This window comes from Leiobunum rupestre, chromosome 6 (genome assembly GCF_980474605.1).
Source record: "Leiobunum rupestre chromosome 6, qqLeiRupe1.1.hap1, whole genome shotgun sequence".
NCBI lineage: Eukaryota > Metazoa > Arthropoda > Arachnida > Opiliones > Sclerosomatidae > Leiobunum > Leiobunum rupestre.
Genome location: NC_143389.1, coordinates 19,053,530 through 19,074,188, shown reverse-complemented (window position 1 = coordinate 19,074,188; position 20,659 = coordinate 19,053,530).

Genomic DNA, 20,659 nt, shown 5'->3' with positions numbered 1-20,659 from the left:
GCGTTGACTCGACTTCATATCTCCAAACGGATTTTTTAAACGAGCGAGTGAACACTACCGACGCGATAAGATAGATTTTAACAATTGATATATCTTTCTTCGCTGCATAAAGTTTTTGGAATATTTCTGTAACATATATTTTGAAGAATTTTTGACTTTTATTAAATTATTATTTTTGAATTTAATAATAATCTTCGTCGTGGCTTGGCTAAGACCACAGTGTAACAATATCTACAAAAATTATTTTAAAAATCTAGAAATCAACTTGAATATCCCAAAATCTCGGCGAAAATCAGTTCCAAAATCTCTAAATCAGCAAAAAAAAACCAAAAAAACGAGAATAGTATTCTGAAATCCCAGTGACTGTTTTCTGAAATTTCAAAATCAGTTACTGTTTTCCAAAATTTTAAAATCAGTGACTGTTTTCTGAAATCTCAAAATCAGTGACTGTTTCTGAAATCTCAAAATCAGTTACTGTTTTCCAAAATTTTAAAATCAGTGACTGTTTTCTGAAATCTCAAAATCAGTTACTGTTTTCCAAAATTTTAAAATCAGTGACTGTTTTCTGAAATCTCAAAATCAGTGACTGTTTCTGAAATCTCAAAATCAGTGACTGTTTTCTGAAATCTCAAAATCAGTGACTGTTTCTGAAATCTCAAAATCAGTGACTGTTTTCTGAAATCTCAAAATCAGTTATTGTTTTCTGAAATCTCAAAATTAGTGACTGTTTTCTGAAATCTCAAAATCAGTGACTGTTTTCTGAAATCTCAAAATCTGTGATTGTTTTCTGAAATCTCAAAATCAGTGATTGTTTTCTGAAATATCAAAATCAGTTACGGTTTTCTAAAATCCCAAAATCAGTGACTGTTTTCTGAAATCCCAAAATCAGTGATTGTTTTCTGAAATCTCAAAATCAGTTACTGTTTCTGAAATCTCAAAATCAGTTACGGTTTTCTAAAATCCCAAAATCAGTGACTGTTTTCTGAAATCCCAAAATCAGTGATTGTTTTCTGAAATCTCAAAATCAGTTACTGTTTTCTGAAATCTCAAAATCAGTTACTGTTTTCTGAAAAGGGAAGCTAACTTGTATAAAAGTAAATGCATAAGCTTGTTTCGGTAAAAACTAAACACTGCAGGTAACAAACAAATCTTGAACGTTTAGGCTAAGTTGTTTTTTTTGGGCGAACATTTTAGATATACAACAATTAAACTTTGAGTTGTCAGAGTATTGTCCGTGCTTATTAACATAAGTTTATTATTCTGTTTCACACAAGTTTGTCAGTTTTAATCAGAATGTGAAATATTTACCTTATGCCATTTTTAAATTGACCACAAAAATCCTCCAATAATTTCAGTCGTTGTTATCTCATTTTTATTTTATTTATGAAATATAATATCTAAAATCTGGAAAATTCCCAATAAATCGAAATCCGGCAATTAAACCAGACGGGGTGAATATTTCACCGGGTGCCAAGCAGACTATCATGTAGGGGGGTGCTAAAACACTTCTATCTTTAATGTCCTTCAACCAGTGATAAATCTGATTCTTCGTTCAATAGAATTTTAATAATTCTATATAGGGGGCGCCATTTTGAAACTTTTTAACCGGGCACCATATACCGTCGGTACGCCACTGAACTAGACCCCATGTTTTAAGAAATATTTGTCAAAATGTTAATTCTGTCGAATGGCATTCGATCCAATCGAGATGGCCCCAAAATTTAACCTTTTAGTAATCGATATCGATAGGCCGGCCAAAAAAAAAGAAGAATTTGAAATAAGCAAACAAAACTTTGTGTTTCAGCTTCTGGAATATATTTTATAGGCAAGCTGTAGAAATGGAAGCGAGAGGAAGAGAGCATTGCCCCAAAGGCACACATGTCAGTCGCCCTTCTAAAGCTAAAAACTATTGGATACTTTATCCGACTACTAAAAGATGCATTACAAGATTTCTCTGGAGTGTTTCATCGGAAACCTTTTCCCTTCATAACATCCCACTCTGACTCTGTGTTTCCATCCGTCCTTTAGATATACTATTTGTAGAAATAAATGGTACTGATGGACTTCCTATTAAATGCACTGACCATCCTATTACCAAAGTGCCATCATATTTTCTTTTTGCAGTTTCCATACTTCAGACGATATTTAGTCGAATATTTATTTCCTATTAATGTTCTCCAAATGCAATGGTAAATATGATTTTTCGGTCTTCCATTTTAAAGAATTTTGGAAGCACGCTGTTATTTTCCGTGGTTTGATTCTTACCATCATAGTTAAATTTAGTATAACATTTTGTTGGTAATTGTGCTTTAATTTCCATTTTATTTCGATAAAGGTATTCTACAGGTTTTGCGCAGCAGATTTATCAGAATCATCATGGAACGAATCATATTGGCCACTGAACTCGGACAAACCCCAACGGGAAAGGCGCACACCTACAATTTCGGCGCTCCCAGCGGAAAAAAACATGAAATTCGTTGAATCATCGGTGAACATCTTAGTTTCACGCCCCACAAATCTCTGGGAACACGGTAATTTTGCCTTCATATTTCATGAAGGAAAAAGTTTTTCAAAGATCAAATTATAACTGGATGTTATTATACCAGAATTCCTTTTACCGTAATATTATTTTTTCTTAAATATTCTATTAAAATTGATTTACATTCCTAATTTAAGTCTTGAAGATAAAGTCGTGAATTAAGTTTTTTTTGAGGAAACATCTCCCTTTGGAATGAAAATGGTTTTTTTTCCACTTAGTTTGGCGAAGGCCTTTTTCCTATTAAGGCACGGTTCACGTCTGCATTCAATTAGGTTATTTTTTGTTTAAAAAGACATCACAAATGACCTACGATTCAGAAAATGTTTTCTGATTTTTCTGAAATTTACAAAATAAATAGGAAGTTAATCCCGGAAATTTCAGTTTTCTGTAGTAAAGAGGTTTTTGAGAAAATTGACCAGATTGCGCACCCTGTATACTTTCCGTGATAAATTTCAGAAGCATTTTAATGAATTCAAAAGTGAATTTTAATTTTTTTGGGTCAGTAGCAGCGCTAGGAATATTTTTAAAGGTAGGATATATATTTTGTGGCTCCTGTAGTCTTTTATAATATTATTCGTCGTTCAAAATAAAACTAATTTTTGAGTTAAAGTTAAGCAAATTAATCGGTTTCGGTGCTTCATAAAATTTCAAGGCCTGCCATGGACTAACTGACCTACCCTCTGGCGCCGCCTTTGGCGAGGTCGTTTGAAAAAAAAACTATTTTCGTCCAATCCGACCACAGTTGACTACCTCAAACGAGTACTTACCCTTGTTCGGGGATCCACGGGTTCGCTTAGGTCCCGTCTTTGAATTTTCAATTCCTCCAATTCAACCACCATTTGCCGATTTTAAAGAAGTTGGATCAAAAATTCTTTCGGCGTATATCACATAGGCACCAATATTCTGCTTGGATTTGGTTTTCGTAAAAGTTGTAGGTGAGGTCAAAGAATTTGTAGGTTTGGCTTGCCCCTCTGGTAATGTGCCTGAGCATTTGTAGCCTCTGACGGGTTTTTTACACACAATAACTAAAGGATTTGTGTGCACTATTTAACCTTATTAATAATTTGCTGGTCATTTGCATTTTTTTGTAATCATACGTTATTTTCGACTTTGCTATGCTACGTTATGCTATTTTGACTATTGTTGGCTATTCTAGGTTATGATATTTTTGTATTGCTATACAGGTTTTGGCTATGATATATGGGGTACTTTCGGAGTTTATTGATAAAGGCGCCCATTTTCTTATACAGGGTGTTTTTAAACCATGATAAAATAAATTTTTCGCTGAAAGAACTGATTATTATAATAATTAATAATAATTAATTTTATTAGCCGATTGAGTTTTACATTTCATATATTGCCAAATTTTATATATATATATATATATATATATATATATATAACAAATCACGACCGATTTTGGAGAAATTCCCAAGATAGTTTTTTAAAATGCGTTAAGTTTATTGCTATCGGTGGATATTGTAATTATTAACTCCTTTACAAAAAATAGAGTTTAGTTTTAAGGAGGTACAAGCACGAGAAACATAAATTGTGTATAATTTTTTTGTATACCTTGATAAGCGCTGTTTCACAGTTTGAGTTTTGTCTAAAGCCGAACTGGGCCGGTGATATTAGGCTTTATGTTTGACAGAAATTGGAAAGTCTGTCAAGAAATAATTTTTCAAAACATTTTGCGAATATTGAGAGGACCGACACAGGTCTGTAGTTATTCGGACTGCTTTTGTCTCCCTTTTTAAAAATCGGTGTAATAATAGCACGTTTAGGGCATTTGGGGTAGATGGCGGTATCAAAAGAAAGATTTATGAGTAATCTCAGGTTTTACAATATAGTAAAACTTGTTGAGGTTAACGGTAATAGTTAGAGTAGGGAGCTGTTGGCTCGCGTGACTTGCAGGGCTTGCCACCACCCTCCTACGCATTGTAACCCGGCCAACTGAATTAAAGGCTTTAAAAGTCACTCGATGACTTAGGCCTAGGGTGGTGCCTTGGGTATTAGCCTAGCTGATTATTATTATTATTATTATTAGTAGGCTTAATTTCTTTAATAATTTTCGGGGAAAGGCCATCGTGCCCAGCAGCTATATCGGATTTGAAATTTTTTAATATTGTAAGAATTTCCTCTTCCTCGACGTCCAATAACACCGAAGGATGATAAAATTAGCGAATAAGTAGATTAGTCCATTATGAAAAGGGATACTAAACCTAACCCTTAACAAATTTGAAGAAATTTAAAAACTTACTAATAACTCGTACCAATAGATCTTCGAGCAAACAAAAAGACGTGAAACTTGGACCAAATAGATCTTCGAGTGCAAAACTAAATTAAATTAAATTAAATAAAATAGCCAGAAATTCCAACGGTAGACCGGTTTCGTTCTATTTGGGACTCGTCAGTACCGTGTTTACGGAAACCCGAATAGGGGGAGAGTGGTGGAGATTAGTATAAAGGCTTTGTCGGTTTCAAACCAAAATGACACGCAGCGCCTCTCGTGGCGAGCTTGCGCGTAACTTGGTTAAAAGATTTTTCCCCGCCCCATTGAAATTAATGTAAAGTTGACGATAATTAAATGTTAATTAACCTACCAAATGATCTAAGAAATATTCCACTGTCAATTTTTTCCGATTATATGAACTTAAATGTAATATACAATCGTCTTGAAAAATCGTTTATCGCTTTATAACATTCAAAAATAATATTTTTAACGCGTCATGTAGATAATTGAAACGCTGCTCCTCTAGGTAAAGTTTGCGTTGTCAACTCGCGTTTTAGAAAGCAAAATGAGATGGTTGTAATTCGGAACGATAATAATACTTTTCGCGAATTTTGTCGTCAGTGAATTATAAATATGATTTTATTTTAAAGCTAGTTTCATAACTTTTCATCGACTTCTACGGCCAAAATATCCCTAAATACAAGTTTTAACGAAATTTGGCGATGGTCTGGTGAACAAGTGGGAAAATCTGTCCTGGAATGACAACTTTGGTAGAAGCCGTCCCCACCCCCTGACTTATTCTCACGGTCTCTGCCACTGAATTTGTAGTTTGGTATGGAGTCCGCAAAGTTATAATTGCCCCAGGTCTCAGCAATAAACTAGCAGAGAAGACCGCCTTACAGGCCCTCTAAATACAGCTAAATAGCAGCTGCTTTACAGAAGAATTACAGTGAAAACAGACCTGAACTACAGGACAATTGCAGTCCCATTACAGATATTTTGCAGCTTACTTGTAGTAAACTTGCAGCGCTAAAGCAGCGAAAACATAGACAGACTTATTGCAGTTCAGTTAAAGATAAATAACCGCCCCTTTACAGTAAAAATGAAGTAAGAAACAGACTTGTATGAGTGACATTTCAGGGCAAATGCAGTCCCATTACAGTTATTCTGTAGACAAATTTCAGTCGCAATTCAGCACCACTACAGTTAAAATGTAGTAGAATTGCAGCTCTTGAATACAATCAATTTGTAGTTGCATCACAGTTAATTAAATATTTAGTATTGAATATTTCTTTTCAATTTGATTATTATTTTATTTTAAAATAAGCTTTTATGAAACTTGTTTATTATTGCAATATTGTTGGCTAATGTGATTTTTAAGAAATGAAAACAAATTAAATATACATTATTTAATTTAATGCTTGCAGTTTTAGTATCTGCAAATGCAGCTTCATTACAGTCGTTGGTGAGCCATCAAAATCTTTTAATAATAAAAATGATTTCAGTCATTTTACAGGTCATACTAAGAATACATTTCTAGGCTATTTACAGTCAGGTTGCAGAGTTCATTATAGCAATTTTTAACTTTTTGTTTAAGCCAAATTACAGATTTTGTGTTATTGCAGTTATTTTAAATCTCAACTGTTATTCCAGACAATTCCATCTACTTGGCAGTTTAGGTTTTGGACTGTAATTAAACTGTACTCCATTGCAGTTCATTGCATACCAACTGCAGCTAAATTTCAGACCAGCAGCCATATAACAGCCCAACTGAAGCAAATATACAGCTATACATTTTGTAAGGGCAGCTTTATACGTTACATTTCTGGTCTTATTAGAGTGAAAAGGAACTCTTCAAAATACCTATACAGGGGTCACCCTAACGTTGGTTTTTAAGGTATTAGTAAAAAGATCTTGGATGTTTTGAGATCTTCAAGTTCATTGTCGGGTAGGCCTCTGATAATTAAGTTATTTTTTTCACAGATATTTCGAGATTTTCTAGTCTAATACGGTGTGCCTCAGCATTGTCCATCGCCCTTGAATAAACCAAAATCTTGCATTGAGATTTGAATTTTTCTAACGTTTTTTCTACGACAGTATGACTAGCATCAGTTTTAGCTCCCGTGGTGTTATTATTTTGTAGGTTGGTGTTCATTTCATTCATTTTTAATAGGATAGTTTTAATGTCTTTTGCAATGTAATTATTGGATGCCATTTTGGGTGAGGTTTGGGATTAGCTTCGGGTTGTTCGCATGTCAACGTTCAGATTAATAGTACAGTCGTTCTAGGGTTTGACCCGGAACTCTTTGCAACAGAAATTATTTTTGGATTTTTAGGTAGATATAGTATAGTTAGTTAACACATAAATTATTTACGTGCGTAACTTTATGCAAATTTCTTTTACGCGCGAAAAACGATTCGTTGTTTTCCCTCTTTTTAGGCATGTCTGGGATTGCGGTTTTTCAACTATTGCGGTGAATCTACTTGCCGTATTGACGAAATATTTTGAACTGACATAGAATACAGTATGTTGGACATGCGTGACATGAAACACGCGTAAGAATATAACGATGACGTCATAGATTCAAGATGGCGGACGACAAAAGTACCAATTTCATGTTTTTTTTCGTTAAATTTCATGTTTATTGTTACACGGCGATACGTATATAAAAATTTATAGAATATACATACATATGAACTAAATATATTTTTTTATAGAACAGCATAAACCGTTTTTAAAAAAACCACGGTGTTATTCCAAGTTGAATAACACCCCATCTATCGGGTTTTTAACTTTCAAGATAAATTACAAATTGGTTATTCTAATTTTTTACAGTCGAAACTATTACTATTTAGGCTGTTAATTATATATTTTTAAATATTTTTATGTTATAAAGTTTAAAATATGAGTCTCTCTCGATGGAGCCAGCAAACTAAATAAATCATCTCTGTAGGTAGTTCTAGTTTTAGTTTGTTTCAAGAAACCATGCTGCCACAACGAGCATTATTAAGATAACCTAACAAATGGTCGTACATTGTAATTACCTTCAGCTACATTAGTACTGCTGGAGATCGACAGCTGTTGCCTTTGTTCAAACGTTTTAGAATCAGCAAACACCTGGGTAAATTTGACAGACAAAGGCTTAAAAACAATCTTAAAGGCTAGTCATGTCCGAGGAGACAAACTATATTAGGCGCTTGGTCAACAAGCTGAAAGAAAAAAGTGCATATTTCCTGTCGCACTAAATACGTGAACAAAAATCGTATCAAGGAAGCTCAACTGTCTTTGGAACCATCTAGCAGCATAACTTTAAGATCTGAAATACCCTTGTTTAGTTTCAAAGACTGTTGTTTGTTCTGCGGAAATTGCATTAGCGAAAACGAAAAGCGTGGAAAGGGCGAAATATTTTACGTGCGAACTTTAAAATATCAAGAAAATGTTAAGGATCGAATAACTTCAGCTATTGATCTACCAGCTGCAGACCCCCTTTAATTACCACCAAACGTGCAGTACAAACTTTCGAACTGGGCGCGAAATACCCAAAAAACATCAACGACATGCAACACAAGATTGCCTGCGATATGACGACGGTGAAGACTCGAATTCGCCATTTTTAAGAGTATGTAAATGGCTTGAAGAGGAAAACCAGGAACCAATACCTATAAATGAGGTTAGGGAAAAGTTGTGATCTTTCATGGCCGATGATGTGGAGCCACATGTTCCAAAGTATCTTCAGACGAAACTACAGCGCCACTTTGGAGAAAATATCGTTATTTCCACAAAAAAAGGTTTACCTAATATGATTACTATTGGGAAAAATGTTTCGAGCATAATACGAGAATATCACAAACAAAAACGAGTAGCAGATACTGAAGGGGAGCAACGTCGTATTATTGAGACAGCTGCTAAATTAATAAAAACGGATATACAAATGCTAAGAAAGGTACAAGATTATTACCCTTCAGCTTCCGAAATAAGTTCCACCTTAAAGAACGCCGAGTATATACCTGAAACATTATTAAGCTTCTTACGAGTTCTAATACCATTTCAAAATTCGGAAGTAAAGTTGATTTCTTTAGGGCAAGCCATAGTTCAAGCAGCCAGACCAAGGTCATGCATTTGTCCTATACCCTTAAGCATCGGAGTTAAAATTAACCGTGAATTTGGATCTCGTATTCTCGTTGACGAATTGTATAATATGGGTTTTAGCGTTTCTTATGTTGAAGCTCAATAATATCTTCAATCCGCAGTGGTCGATCAGAATTTGAACTTCTCTCTACCAGAAGGCCGATTTTCGCAGTGGGTTGCGGATAATATTGTCACGATTGATGGTCATGACACATTTCATGGTATGGGGATAATATTATGCACTTCCGGGCTAGAATCCAACAACCCACCCCTACTAAGAAAAACAAAATCCAAAGAATTTCAAACCGTTTATCGTCAGTTAACATTTCATCTGAAGCGAGAATACCAATTTTAGCGTACAATGCTGTAGGATCGGCGCTTAAAAATATTCGTTACGAGGGAATTGAATTTAAAAATCTTCAAAAGAACCCCATTGATCTGCTTTGGATAACGTCAAAGATGTTTAAAAAACCATCCGCTGGTTGGTTACAGGCGACCACGCTGGAATCTGTACAACAACATTCCTAACAATGATAGATCTAAACCCAACGTCTCTTAGTTGTGTTTACAGCACTTTGAAATTTATTGTTGGCGAAGCGTACAGACTCCAAATTAAAGTACCAGTTGTAACGTTTGATCAGTGTTTATGGATAAAAGCGATTGAAGTTGTGAACGCGAAACCGGAAGAGTTTTCAAATTTAGTAATTCGTTTAGGTGGGTTCCACACTCTAATGTCGTACCTTGGAAGCGTTGGCGGGTTAATGAGTGGGTTGGGCATTGAAGACATGTTAGAGGTCATCTACGCTCCCAATGCTGTCACGCATATGCTAACCGGAAGGGCATTTTCCCGCGCAATCCGAGGTCATCTTCTAGTCTCTACGGCATTGAAAGTCATTGTCATTGCAAATGCCTTGGATTACCAGCTTAAAGAAGACTTGAATACAGCAGAAACGAACGACAATGTAACTGAAGAACTACCACCGATCATACTCAAACTACAAAACGTTTTCGATTTACTATTTGATAATGAAATTACAACTGAAGAAGCTCAGAGATCCGTTGAACTAATCGAGCTTACAAAGTTAATTGAAGAAAAGGAAACTGTTTTAAAAGTTCAAAGCAGGACGGCGAAATTATGGCTCATGTATTTGCGCATGATAGGCATTGCGAAACAGTTTATTTGGGCGGAACGAACTGCCAACTTTAAAATGCACCTCGATGCGGTCGAACTCATGTTACCGTTTTTCGCAAGTTCCGGTCATAATAACTACGCTAAGTGTGCTAGATTATACCTACAGCAAATGAGACAACTTAAAACAGTGCAACCTGACTTATACAGAATTTTTGAAGAAAGACACTTTACACTAAGAAGACAAAATAAAATGTGGGCCGGTGTTTGGACTGATATGTTCATAGAACAAAATTTGATGAAAAATTCGAAAAGTAAGTCGGGTTTGACACATGGTGGCGGAATGACTGAAAGTCAACGAGCGACTTGGATTATGAGCCACCCTGCCTGTAGCGAACTTTCTTTTGCTTTAAGCAATCTTACTGGTGTTTCACGCGGTGGATCTGAGCAGCATGTTGATTTGTCAGATTCTAGAATATCGAGAGACTTTAAAGACTTTTTCAAAGTTTTGAATTTTTTTTGTCACAACCCTTTCGAACCCTCGATAAATGGACTTTGCAGCGTAATAACTGGAATCACCGACAGTCAAAATAAAGTCAACGTTGAAGAGTCCGAATTAATAGGCAAGAAAATTCAAGATGGTCTAACAGGGAAAGCGTTTAAAGATGTCGTGCTATCTAAGTCCAACCAAGCTATCACAATGAAAGTTCTTAAACAAGGAATTGTCGTAGGTGGGGTAACTCACCATGTTGACTCCCGTCTAATGACGCAACGCATGACAGTGTGATTGTCCGTTGACAATAATGTTAATGAATGTAAGGAGAGCTTTAAGTTCGAATTAAGTACTTTGCCTACTTCATTATTTGACCCATCAAGTCAATTTATGCGCAAAGCCGACAAGTCTACTTTGGCAAAAACATTGGATAATATTGCAAAACAACAAAGAAATATTTCTACACTATCTTGGTAACCATCTGAAAAACAGTGGCCATACGGTCGTACACGCTCCTTCTGACGCTGATACGGTTATTGTAAAAACGGCCTTAGAAATGGCTGAAACAATGAGTGTCCCTGTGGTGGCCGATGACACAGATATTTTGGTTCTCCTTCTTTACCACACCATGGAAAACATATTTTTACAATCGTTTATAAATCATGATAACGTTCGTGATATTAAATGCATGAAAAAAGAAGTTGGGGATAAATCGCACAAATTACTTTTATTTGCCCATGCTTTGACCGGGTGCGATTCAACTAGCGCTTTATACGGAAGAAGTAAATCTGCGGTTTTTAAACTACTTGCTAACTCCGACCTGTTAGACGCTTTTATATCCACGTTCGGATCCGAAAGCAGCGACTTGGAAATTTTGAAAAACCTCGGTCTGAAAGCTTTAATTTTGATTTACGGTGGTAATCACGAAACACAAAGTTTGAATACCTTACGTTACGAAATTTACATGAAGAAAATTGCAACTGCGAAAAACGAGTTGGACATGGCTCGGTTGCCGCCCACAGAAAACGCCGCCATTTTTCAATGGCAATGTGTCGCGTGGAAAACGCTGAATGAAGGAGTGCTTGACCCCGTTTTGTGGGGTTGGACAAAAAGCAACGAAGAACTGCTTCCTATTGCCACAGATATTGGGCCAGCTCCTGAAAACTTATTAAATATGATAAGGTGCTCGTACAAGAAGAACGATGGGGATTAAGATGTTCGTGTAGAAAATTCGGAGTGGAATGTTCAACAATTTGTAAAAACTGTTCTGGTGTTGATTGTTCTAACAGTACCAAATGTAACGCGGTAGAAAGACTTTTTAATTGGTCTGTAAAAAATTTAAATAAAAATAAAAAAGGTTCCAAAATAATAATCATTGTAGTTTCAATTTTTTATCGTTAAAAATATTTAGTTTTATATACGTATCGCCGTGACATGAAATTTAGCGGAAAAAAACATGAAATTGGTACTTTTGTGGTTCGCCATCTTGAATCTATGACGTCATCGTTATATTCTTACGCGTGTTTCATGTCACGCATGTCCAACATACTGTATTCTATGTCAGTTCAAAATATTTCGTCAATACGGCAAGTAGATTCACCGCAATAGTTGAAAAACCGCAATCCCAGACATGCCTAAAAAGAGGGAAAACAGCGAATCGTTTTTCGCGCGTAAAACAAATTTGCATAAAGTTACGCACGTAAATAATTTATGTGTTAACTAACTATACTATATCTACCTAAAAATCCAAAAATAATTTATGTTGCAAAGAGTTTCGGGTACACCTCCTTTTTTCGCTAGAACAACTGTACTATAAGTGTGCTGAGCGTGCTGAACCGGCGAGATTTTTTCATACATAGAAATAGTAATATCAGTACTGACCCATTGAATAGTAGAAAAAAACAATTAGCCACTGTAAATCAGCTCTAAGTGCCTGTCGCGGGCTCTGCTAGCGCTCTACGAAGTTCTTTGTTTGAGGTTTGATTCAGTTGGGGAGCTTTGACCCCGAGTAGTGTAGAAGATGAGGTGTTGCCATTGCTGTTGTTTATTTTTAATCCCTCTCGTTTGTTTTAGGTCTTAGTAACGGACTTGGAAACTCAAAATTGTTATCACTAGGCAGCTGCTTCTAGATGATACATGTTTGAAGACTCGGCCTGGCACTGGTCGCACATAAAGATTGAGCACACTCTAGATCTCCCTGATTTTGTTCATTGGCTGACCCAGGAATGTAGTCCTCTTGTTAAAATAAAGTGGTGAGTTGGTAGATAAAGCCAAGTCGGAGGGCTGGTCGATAATTATCGATGGATAATTATCAATTATAATTATCACGATAATTATCGATATTTATCAGATGAAAAAATTATGATAATTATCGAATTAAGTTAAATTCCCTGAAAACAGTTTTTAAAGTTTATTTTAATAATTTTGAAAGCAATAGTATTAAGTATTTATGACATTTATGTAATGTTTACAACTATCCAAAATGAATTTTATCAATAACTATTTAATAATAGAAAATACGTTAAATTTCTGGCCATGGCCCCTCGTCAGGCTATTGGTATACAATTTTTAAAAGTCTACTTTAAAATATGAAATTGTTTTGAAACTTGAAAAGACAATGTTGATTTGTTCATAATCATTCATCGGAAACATCGTTAAATTTTACAACTTAAATTCCAAATATTCATAATTATCAAAAAATCCGATAATCATCAAAAAAATCCGATAATCATCAAACAAATCCGATAAGCATCCAAAAATACGATAATCATCCAAAAAGTCCGATAATCATCCAAAAAGTCCGATAATCATAAAAAAATCGGATAATTATCAAAAAATCCGATAACTATCAAAAAATCCGATAATTATCAAAAAAATCGGATAATTATCAAAAAAATCGGATAATTATCAAAAAAATCCGATAATTATCGTATAAATCGGATTTTTTTATTTTTTACGAAAAAATCCGATTTTTTGCCAACCCTTTAAGTCCGTATGGTAGAGTTCCGAGATTGAGATCTATTGAATTGTAGAAAAAAAATTAGCCACTGTAAATCAGCTCTCGTTCTTAATGCACTAGGTTGTACTAGAGAAAGTGCTGCTTTTGGTAAAAATCCCTTCTAGGATGTTATAGTGTGCATTTAAAGTTAATATACAGGGTTATTGAAAAATGATTCCTGATATTGTAGATAATTTTTTGTGGTAAAGTTACTCTTCGGTTGTTGAGAATTAGTGCCCTGATTATGTTAAATTACAAGGTGATTGAGTATTTATTTTGATGAAATTTACGATTCGGTGGTTTTAGTGCGTTTATTAGTTTAATTTACAGGGTGATTGAAATATATTTCAAAATTAATGGACATAGTGATTAATAAAGCATTGTCATGGGGTTTTCTTTAAGGTAAAATTACTCTTTGGTTGTTAACGGTTAGTCGGTTAGTTATGTTAAACGAGATGGTGTTTCAGATATTGTTTTTATCATTCAGGGTGGTTAAGAAAAACGCTTATTTTCGAAAAAATTCCTCTCGCGTTATTATAGTACATTTATTAAGTTAATGTGAAAGATTATTCAAAGATTGTTCAAATTTGAATTTAATATTCAAAATATATTTAATACATCGGGGAGACTGTGTGTACTTTAATCTCCGTGACATCTTGTTCAGCCTGGTTTATGATTTGATTGTCTTGAGAAACAGAGGTTTCCTCTTTTCTTACCACATACACGCTATAAAACAGTGTTCCTAAAAGCTGCTTTTTTGTAGAAAACACCATGCCAGTGGCAAAAAGTGGGAAATGGGCTAAAAGTGAGTAAGGGAAAATTGCATTAAAAAACTAAAGCAATTAATTATACTCATTTATTTTTATAAATTTTAATGTGACTTGTACTTAATTTACACTGAACAATGACTAATCAGAATCTGACCTTCCGTGTAGTAAAATATTGAACACTTTTGACCAAATTAGTCAATAAAATAACTTTTGTTCAGGCAGGAATTTTCCACTATTTTCCATCCACTTCCTGAGGGAACTCCAAAAAATTAGCTCCATAGTTAACGTGGTAATAAATTATAGATAGCGCAGTACAGGTCTCATGACAGAAGTGGATAATCGTTTCGTTACAAAACCGTCAATCAGAAAGCTTGCTGTTTTCGAATTTAGGGTACGAGGTCTATATTTTATTTAGTCCCATGCATATTAACATATAAAACATTTGAGCTTATTTAAACTATGATCCCGATTGCAGGCTTTTTGTTTTCATACATGTGAGTGAGAAAACTATGGCGGTTGTACGATAGTTCATAGGGTTTTCTTTTTGACTACTCGAGATTCCCTTTGAATTTATCTCTGACGTAATTCATCTGACTCGGATAGAAAGATAAATGGAACTCGCTTCGAAGATTCGAGCAAAAAAAAATTGATACAAGTGGATCGAGTGCGTTGAAACACGGAAATTAATTCTCAGAACGGGGCAAGCGAGTTGGAACACATGCAAAAAATTTGGCAAGGATATCGATTTCAATCCGTTGATTTGTGGAAATCGGCAGATCACTTTCAAGAAACCCAATGGAAAACGCTATCATTGTATTAAAGCAAGTGTCGGCTCGACATCAAGTAGCTCTTTTTCAACAGATGTCTCTTTCGTCGACATCAAAACAAGATAGTAAGCCTACATTTTGACCCAAAAGACGATGATTATAGGTACCCCTCGCGTTGATTGGATCGTTTGTAAATTGGTGAATAGCATAAATTACAGCAATTATATACAATATTTATACATGGGATAAATAATTTAGTTAGAGTATAAGCTGCTTAAAGGGATCCATCACTCACAACAGGGGGAGGCATGGGGTAACATAAAATCCAGACTTGCAGTGTGCTTCAAAACCAGTTTTTTTGTGACCCCTATGCCTTCCCCTGTTGTGAGTGAGGGATCCATTTAAATCTAATATTAAACAACGGCTCTCTATACGACGTTATCAAAGCTACTTTGGCTGAAATGTGCGGCGAATTAATATTAATTTATTGATGCTTTTTAGATAATGCCACATACAGATTAAGTTTGTAATACATCATACCCAATGCCACATAAGCATGCAGTGGTTGCTTGTGCGTGGCTGCGGCTGGGTTAAATATCTATATAACAGGGTTCATACAAACATGGGAATCAGTAAAAACGGGGAAATATCAGGGAAATTTATTTAAAGTAAAAAAGTCAGGGAAATATCAGAGAAAATGAAAATTTTCCTGAAAAATCAGGGAAATCAGGGAAAATAATTATGAGAACTCCAAATTATGTGCAATTTGTTTTAGTATTTTTGAAATTATTACTTAGTATTGAATTAATACGTTAAATCTTGATATTATATTATATTAGAAAGTGTAACAGTAATGCTTTTAACATTTTAGAGATCCCTATTATTTGAAAAAGTACATCTGGAAAATATTAAAAACTACTCTGGAAAACCTGGGAATATCAGGGAAAACGGTTTTTGAAATATTATATGAACCCTGTATAACTTTTATATATCGCATTCATCTCTTAAACTTGTAACTTCAGCAACTTGTATATCGCTTGTAAAATATTGCATTTATATCTTAAACTTGTAACTAGAGCCACTACGTCATTAAAGCGAGTATTTAGAAAACAGAAATAAACTCTGACGACGTTATCTTTTGGCTACTTTGAATTTAACTTCATTTGCCGTTAATAGATGACACCACGGTCCCCACTAAAGTCGCTTTTTTACGAAGAATGGGATAGATTCATGACCATCTCTAATAACAGGGTCATTTTCATAATACAGGTGGCAATGGTAGAGCCGACAGTTGCTTTAATATCAAATTTCATAGTGGCATTGTTGTTTGTAGCAGACATCCGAGTGGAAGTCAGACACGATCACTTTCAGTTGTTAGTCGTAACTCCTGGTCTAAACTGAGCATGATGAAAAACGTTCGTGCCCCAGTATGACGTCATCAGGAATAGTTGTTTTGGTTGCTTATGGATTCGTGCCTCGAAACATTCCAATTTCAAGTTCGAAGATTACTACAAAAAACTCGTTCCAATTATGCGAGTTTGATTTTACTTAAACATGCCAAAACGATTATTCTACGAATAGATTTCGGATATCCTCCCATTGTTTGAAGACGGTGTTAAGTGAATTAACAAATTTAATGTTTTTCTCCGATGAGGGTGCTGTTGGCAGCATTTAGAGCGCATTTAGAAGATTCTACTTAACAACCTTACTCAGGAATCCATACCTCTACTTGGAATGCTTATCGCAGCAGATTTTCGTCTCGATGTGGCTGACGGTTTTTTAACAAGGGCCATTGTGCCCCTTTAAAGAAGGCAAGGGCCATTGTACCCCTTTAAAGAAGGCAATGGCCATTGTGTCCCTTTAAAAAAGGCAATGGTCATTGTGCCCCATTAAAGAAGGAAAAGGCCATTGTGACCCTTTAAATAAGTCAATGGCCATTGTGCCCCTTTAAAGAAGGAAAGGGCCATTGTGCCCCTTTAAAGAATGTAAGGTCCATTGTGCCCCTTTAAAGAAGGTAAGGGTCATTGTACCCCTTTAATACGTCACAATATAATAGAAACAGGATCCAAACTCTACAACAACGTGCTATAAGGATTATTGCCTATAAATCATTTTATGAACATACAGCGCCTTTATTTCAAAGTTTAAACGTACTCAATGTTAACCAAGTTTATAATTACTGTTGCCTTAATTTTATATACAAATCCACTCAAAGCCCCATTCAGAATTTTTTTGTACTTAAAAACGAGTCCAGGTACAATCTTCGTAAAAAAATATTTTATCCCTTGAAAAACCACGCTTAAATATTCGTCTAAACTCAATTTTCTACAGTGGTGTTAACCTTTATAATTCGATGGATTCTAGCCAAGTAAAAAACTTTATTGCATTTAAAAAAATTAGTAAAAATTATGTTAAAAACTTTATGTAAAGTTCATATGTACGCGCTTATTAATAATTGTGGTGGTTGCAAATAACCTTTTTATCAAATTTATTGTTAAAGATATAAGACAGGATTAACTTCTAATGGCATGGGCTAAAAGTCAAAATGTTGACTTAGCCCGCACAATCTCTGTACTATAAGGCCATATGATTCTAAATAAATAAATTATTATTATTATAAGTCAATGGTCATTATGCCCCTTTAAAGAAGGCAATGGCCATTGTGTCCCTTTACAGAAGGTAAGGGCCATTGTGTTCCTTTAAAGAAGGCAAGGTCCATTGCACCCCTTCAAAGAAGGAAAGGGCCATTGTGCCCCTTTAAAGAAGGCAAGGGCCATTGTGCCCCTTTAAAGAAGGAAAGGGCCATTGTGCCTCTTTAAAGAAGGCGAGGACCATTGTACCCCTTTAAAGAAGACAGGGGCCATTGTGTCCCTTTAAGGAAGGCAAGGGCCATTGTATTGTACCCATTTAAAGAAGGCAAGAACCATTGTACCCCTTTCAGGAAGGCAGGGGCCATTGTACCCCTTTAAAGAAGGCAAGAACCATTGTACCCCTTTCAGGAAGGCAGGGGCCATTGTACCCCTTTAAAGAAGGCAAGGAAAATGGTACCCCTTTAAGAAAGGCAAGGAAAATGGTACCCCATTAAGAAAGGCAGGGGCCATTGTACCCCTTTAAATAAGGCAAGGACCATTGTACCCCTTTAAGGAAGGCAAGGACCATTGAGCCCCTTAATGAATTCCCGTTTCTTTATAGTCCTTCCAAAGCTCGCGTCATATTATTTCCAAACAATGCTGATTATTCATTTCATTCTTTTCCTTTCGTTCAGTTTATTATTTTAATAATTTGGATTATTTTAATTATATTTAGTTTTAAAATACCGTGTTTCAATGACTATTATTTAATGGTTTCATTTCAGTCATCTCGTAACAATTTGCTATTGTATCAATAGTTTAATACCTAAAAAAGCCATTGTCTCCTAGATGTATAAGATGGTTTGAACCGCTGGTGAATTTCAGTATAGAATGCAATCGAATTGAAGGGCGGGTAATCCGCTATTTGTTCTCTCGGAAAAAGCAAAAGCCCGGGTTGTTTTGTCAATCTCTCGAACTTTGCGGAATAATTGGTCGGTATACTGGCGGCCGTATACTGTCTATTATGCAGATTTTTGACAGTGGGGCCCTGGCGAACTTTACTTTTGCGCCGTCTCTCGCTTTTATTTACAGGTTTCAAAACGTCAGTCGTTTCGCCGACTAAAGGCCTAACTCTAGAATAGCAACGTTAACTTATTGATCACTTGGAGCCTGAATAAGAGATGACATAAAAGCTTTTCTTTGTAAAGGGACAGATATACCGTAAAAGAGAGCTCTATTTGTTTCTAGAAGTTCGCTACACGCCGGCGCTTCCCCCTCTTTTCCTTTTACACGGCGCAGTTGACAAAAATCCGACTTTTTTCACGCGTCGAATCGAGAGGGCTATAACCGAACGAGGATATCTGACTTTAAAGGATCATACGCTGGGAGACCAAATATTTTTCTGATTCCCGTTTCCTCGCGGATATACGAATATTTTACGTACCGTTACCTGAGTTGAAAAAAGTTGTAACTTAAAAATCAGTTTTTGATGAAATCAACCTCGAAGTTTGGTTTCTACGTCTTAATGCGGGTGCAGCGATTTTGTACGAAAAGCGAGAAAAGTTACATTTCTTTTACTATTTTATAAATGGGTCATCTCGAAGGTCGATTATTTATGTGCAGTGTTGTTGAAGTTACTATAGATTTACCCAAAAAATTATATAGTAAATTCAAGTAATTTTTAAAATAATCTACTTTTTGAAACAAAAATATCTTAATTTATAAAAAAAAAACAGAGTTACACTGTTTTAAACCGAAATATTTCCTAAAAGAAAGTTAGAATATTCTTAATATCGTAATAAGACGAAATATATGGTTCTTTTTTCTAAATTATAGCATGCTTGATACTAATAATTGAATTGAATTTTATTTTATTAAAATAAATTAAAAGGATCCCTCTGTAAATAAGTCATTGACTTAATGGGATATCCAATGAAGAATTGTTAGAATTATTATTTTTGGTATTATTATCAAATATTAATAAAATGTTCAAAACAGAGTTACGACTTTTTTAAACTCGGGTAACGGAATCTGGATTTCATGTCTATTACCTTTTCCCGTTTCTTTATATGGTTTTTTGGACTGCAGATCCCAGATTTTCCGACCTTGTTGACTTAATATAATTTCGTTAAAAAGTATTTTAAAAATTGGGACATTTTAAGCTGATGCGTTTTTTTCACTTAAGGGGAATATAACCTCAAGTCTTTTTTAAGGTTTTTTTTTTATGTTAACAATTTTGGCGGGAAATCACTAACCAGCGCCAAAAATATCTGAAGCCATAGGAGGGAGCGGGAAATGAACGGAGGTTATATTCCCTTTAATTTAAGATAAGAAGTGGAGATCGAGTTTTTTCTTACCCTTATAAAATTAAATTAAGTGTACGTTTAATTTTAAATTCATATTCATTCTAAATTACCACATGGAAAAATATTCCATAAACAATCTTTAAGAGATAAGATGGAAATAATAATATGTGGTGCTTCCGACGGCCGTTTGATCGGGTCATTCAGGCCATAATTCTCAGTTATGTGAAAATAATAAGTTAGCCAGATTAGGTTAATTTTTTATATTCCCCTCACCAAGTAATCTGATCTAAAATTGTATATGATTCAGTAGCCCAAGTATCCGATTTTTCTCACCAGATTCAGTTATCTGAACAGTTATATGACTCATACGTTTGGAATCATGTTGAAGCCAATCAAAATAAATGGTAATTCAAATTGCGAAAGTAAAAATTGGGGGATATGTAAAATTGATAACTGTGAGGCATGGGAAATCTGCTCACCTTTTTTCTGACAGTTTACAAAGAATTCACATTAGTTTTGGGTTACACTATCTGGTCTGATTTTGACCCGTATCAACTGATCTGATAAATATCCAAACGTAAATAAGTATCTGATTAATCATTATTATTTTCTCATGTCAGATAACACTTCGAAGCACTTCTAAAACGTAGATAGTAGTGATTTAAACGCCAGCGAATAAAATTCAGCCGTAAAATATTAAACTTCCACGACTTCAATTTCGCGAG